Raw genomic sequence first — 5,263 nt, 5'->3', positions numbered from 1 at the left:
TTCCGCCAGGGAGCTCACGTCCCCGCCCGCGCATGACGTCATATCCCTAGTAACCGGGGCAGCGGCACTGGCAACCGAGTTCTCCTTAAAGAGCCCTGCGCACGTGTTCCGGCCCCGGGAGTCTTCGCCGAGATCTCACCTCCTGCAGCTCTGGGCTCCCTCTAGACACCCGTATAAATGGATCCTCCAACCTCGAGCCCTCTTCATCTCCCGCTGCCCCATGACTTGCGTCGACCATGGCGAGGGAGGGGACAGTTAGCGAGATACAGAGAGAGGAATGTCCTCTTAGCCACACCGCAGTGACGTCAGCCCGAGCCTTCTGCTGGGGCCGGGCCTCGGCGAGAAAACTGGGCCCCCGTCCTTTGTGAAGAGGGACTTAACCCTGTGCTGGGGAGGGTGTTCGGTATGAAAGCACTTTCCCAGTCCGAGGGGGAGGGTATAAGTGGAGGAAGGAAATGGCCCTGCCCTTGCGGTGTCGGAGGTGAGGATGATGTGGCCCCGCCTTGGGGACTGGCGTTTTCCGAGCTCAGATCACAGCCTCCCCCTCGCGTCCTCATTTTCTGTCACTCCTAAACGGATTCGCACATACACGCCCCTTCTGGAATCACCCGGACCACACTAACGGGTCTCAGGAGCCTGACTGCGTCTTCTGGTGCGGCCGCTAAGTGTCGCTAATGTCTAACTAACTGCCAGTGCTCCTGGCCTCGCGAGGGGGAGGGGGAGGAAACGGAGGAGGGGGTCGTGGAAATGCGCACCAAGAGGGTCTTTCCCGCGCGAGGTGCCCTAAGACCGCTCGCAGCCCCTTCTTTCTTGTCTGGGGCCCTCTTCCTCAGCCCGGGCTCTAAGGAATCCATTACCCTGAATTCGGGCAACCCCAGCCACACACTTTCATAGATCCCTACCCACGCTTTGATATCAGGATAAAAGGCCGTGTTGCAGCCTAGGGCTGGGATTATCTCAGATTAAAGGGCTCTCCGGGGATAGGGGTGGGGGGGCGGCTGGGATAGGAGGAGCTTCAACCATTCGAGTGAAGGGCGCCTCTTCCTAGACTCCCTCAGAGCGGGCGTTTGGAGGGAATGGGCTGAAACGAAAGGAGTAAAGGTCTCTAAATGGATTGGGGGAGGGGGAATTCCCCTGCCCGGGGAAGGGGAGGGGCCATCCTGACAAAGCTGTGGTTCGCTGCCGCCCCTCCCTCTCGTGCTCCATTCAGCCCGCGAGTAGGCGGGCGGGGGCGGGGGAGTCCCCCTCTCATCCTCCTCCCCCTCCAGCCCTGGCAGTCCAGCATCTCAGCGGCAGTCACGGCCCGGGCACGAGCGCGCACGTTCCCACACCCTAGCGGGTCTCACAGTCGCGCACACCCACCCACCCACCCACACACATACATACACACACACCAGCAAACAAAGGGTCTGGACATCCCTGTCCCCTCCCCGTCCCCCAAGCCGGAGAGGGCGGGGCATCCCCTCCCCAGCCCCCATGCAAGGTAAGCTTTGGGCTACGAGCTGCGGTGGGAAGGGGGACCCGGCGCCCGGGAGGGAGGGACCAGGACGGTAGGGGCTTCCTCCGACCCCCAAGAAAGCCAGCCCCCCCCCCGTACGCCCTCTGAGGGATTCAGGCCCGCCTCCGGGCTGAGGATGTGTGGGGAGGACCCCAGATGCCGAGGACTCCCAGGTAGGCGCGGGGGTCTCTACCTGGCTTCAGAGACTGGAGCTTCTGGCCTCATCAAAACAGGGTCCCAGGAGCCCCAGCTGCCAGAACTGGGGACAGGGCGCCGGAAGCTCCCCCATCAGCGCCAAGCATTTCCTAACCTCCTGCCAACACAGCATCTTCAGTCCTGGGAACTAAGACAGAGACCCCTGAGTTGCTTTGTACTGTCCCTCGGTCTCCCAACCCCCTCCCGAATCAGCGCATCCCTTGCTGTGAGTCTATGTACCTGCGAGGTGGGGGTGGGGGGCTGGGAGTGCTCCTCTGGGCTGCCCAAGCTTCCTCTGCTGCATCCCACAGCCACACACTGCTTAGCTGCAGTGGTGGGAGTGGGCAAACGGCTTTGCCTTTCTGAACCTCAATTTCCTCATCTGCAAAGTGGATAATGATACTTTCAGGATTCGAGGAGGTCATGCTTGTGAGTCTGCCGTTACTTCGTCTTTTATTTTATAGCTCATTTTACACATATATCCCAAGTGCTCACTATGTGCCAGGACACTGTGGCCAGGCTGTCAGGCTACAGCGACAAGACCAGCCAAATCCCTGCTCTGCTGACTCTGGAGGTGGGTGAGGGAGCAAAAACAGTGGATGAACAGAGAAATAAGGTGATTTCAGACTGTGAAGACAAAAATTCCATGAGGCATAGAGAGTGAATGGGGAGGGGCGTATTCAAGATAGATGAGATTAATGGTTTGTATGTGCCTTCCTCATTGACCTTCAGTTCCAAGGGGGCAGGGCTGGGTCTAGACAGTGCCTGGTACATAGTAGGTGCTCAATAAATATTGAATGAACTAAAGAGAGGATCAGATTGACTATTTTCATAGCAGTTAGATCAGGTAGGAGGTTTATCATGAACCAATTCATCCTCCCTCCCATTTTATAGATAAGGTGAATCCTTAAGACCCAGAAAAGGGGGAAGATGTTGTCAAAGGTGTCATCATTCCCATACAAGGGAGGATGGCTGAAGGAAGTATTGTGAACAGCTAGGAATGGAAGAGAGTAGAGAACAGAGTTGAGCACAGGTCCCTCCAGGAACCCATGACAGCCAGCTGACACCCACCTCTCCCCTACCACACCGACACAGCCCTGTGCTCACCCATTCAACAAGTATTTACTCAGTGCCTACCACGTGCCAGGTGATAAGAACACAGCCGTGAAGAGAACTCCTTGCCCTCATAGAGCTGACATTTAGTGGAGGAAACAAAGAAACAACATAAAAAACAAATAAATATATAACAAAAAATTGTGATTAGGATTGTGATAGAAACAGCTTGTGACAAGAGAGAAAAATGGGGGTCCACTTTGGGTTGGGTATCCAGGAAGACCTCCCAGAGAAGTTGCATTACTTTTCAAACACACACACACACACACACACACACACACACACACACACACTTTGATCCAGACAAACATCACACAAACACCGTATACAGGATGGAGAACTTTAATAATGTGCCTGAGGCCCCAAAGCTATTAAGTGGCTGTGCAGAGATGTGAACCCAGAATCTGCATTTCTACCCACTGTCAAATGCTGCTTCCTGCTGCATCCACAAGCATGTACCCTCCCCTCCTACACACACACACACACACACACATCACAGTCACACAGAGACACATCCAGCCTCATGCTTACATAGACTGATGTAAGCGTCACTTTGTCACATACACACACTCCTGCAGGTATGGTCTGGTCTCAACTACACAACACTCAGACTCCCAGAGAGTTCTACCTGTCCAGTGCACATGGACAGCTATGTACAAAGTCTCATGTTTACACACGTGCACACAACACACACATGCAGGGCCCCTGACAGTTCTTCCCAGATCCCAGGCATGGAGCTTGGGGAGTAACTCTCCCTCCTCAGGCCTGAATGCTCTGGGGCAAGGTGTGGAAAAGGGCATTTATCCTCACTTCCATCCCTCTTGTTGGCCACCCATCCCACATACTGTTGAAGGAGGCAGGGGCTGGATGAAGCCCTGCTGCTGTCAGGCCAGGCTAGGAATGCTGACAAGCTGGGTGGGGGAACAGAACTCTCCTCAGCCTGAGCCTGATGCCAGCTGCCCAGAGCAACCTGCTCTGCCATCTGGACCTCCCCCTCCCCAGCTGGCTGCTGCCCAGGGGAGGGGAAGGCAGGCTTAGTGGCACCCCTCCACCTGGGTACTCAGGCCGGGTCCTGAGGCCCAGCGTCCTGTGCCCAGATTTCTGCCAGGGCTGATTTCTGCAAATGTGCACACGTGTCCAGACATTGGTGGCACGTGTGTCTCCTCTCTCCCCTGGCCTCCTCCAATCCTTCCCTCACTCTACAAATCCTTGAGCACCTACCAAGGGCTGTTCCAGGCACTGGGGAACTGGAGCCAGCATGGACTACAGAATTTTGCAGAGCATAGGGTCAGGTGAAGGTGCAGGGCCCTTGTTCAAAATTATGAAGAATTTCAAAATGACAGCAGCACATTAAACCTTCTAAGCATGGGGCCCTGTGCAATAGGTCATATGCCAAGAAGTTGGCCCACCATACAGCTGGAACAAGACAGAAAAATCCCCTGCTCTCATGGAACTAAGGGGTTGGGACGAGCAGAAACAAAAACATGAGACATCAGGGGCGATGAGTGCTAGGAAGAATAAAAAAGCTGAGTAAGAGGCAGAGAGTGATGGGGTGGGGGGACACATCTGTCAGGGGAGGCCTCTGGAGGGAGGTGACTGAGCAGAGACTCAAAGGAGGTGAGAGAGTTAAGCAGATTTGTTCATTCACTCAAGAGATATTTGTTGAGCACCTACTGTATACCAGCATTGTCCTAGGTCCTGGAGATCCAGCAGCAACACAGACCAACTTCCTGACCTCATGTCCTAATCAAAGGACAAGCAATAGCTCATCAAATAGTAGGTAAATTATATATCTTGTTAGAATGTTATAAACCAAAATGAAAGCAGAGTCAGGGAGATCAGGGTGTGGGAAGAACACAGGCTCTCTGAGGCTGGTTTCCTAGGTAGAAGGAAAAGCAAGTGCAAAGGCCCTGAGGTCTAAATATCCTCAAAGTACTTGAGAACAGTGAGGAGGCTGGTGGGATGAGAGGGAGGATGGGAGGAACTGAGGTCTCTGTGTATGTGTGCTGTCTCCCATGTCTGTCTATAGCTCCAGGTAAGTAGACAACAGTGATAATTGTTAGTATTATTAGGATAGTGGCTACTGTTTTGTAAGCACCTACTAGGAACCAGGCACTGTGCTCAGAACCTTATATGTATTGCTTCACTTCATCCTCACAACAACCTCCTCAGGTAGGTATGAGTATTATCCCCATTTTACAAATAAGAAAATTGAAGCTCAAAAAGGCTGGGCAATTTGCCCAAAAGTACACAGCTAGTAAGTGAAAGAGCCAGGATTTGAATGCAGGCCTGTCAATGTAACACCAGAGCCTAAGCATGGCCCTTACTACATGGCCCTTTCTCTGCGTGGCCATATCTGAGCACCTGTGTCTGTCTGCACACAGAGGAGAGGGTGACTCTTTCTCTGTGTCTCTGTCATTCCTTCATTTATTCATTCAGCATTCACTGAAACTATGT

Source organism: Camelus dromedarius, chromosome 27 (genome assembly GCF_036321535.1).
Source record: "Camelus dromedarius isolate mCamDro1 chromosome 27, mCamDro1.pat, whole genome shotgun sequence".
NCBI lineage: Eukaryota > Metazoa > Chordata > Mammalia > Artiodactyla > Camelidae > Camelus > Camelus dromedarius.
The sequence above is the reverse complement of the archived record's forward strand: the minus strand, read 5'-3'. Positions refer to the sequence as shown.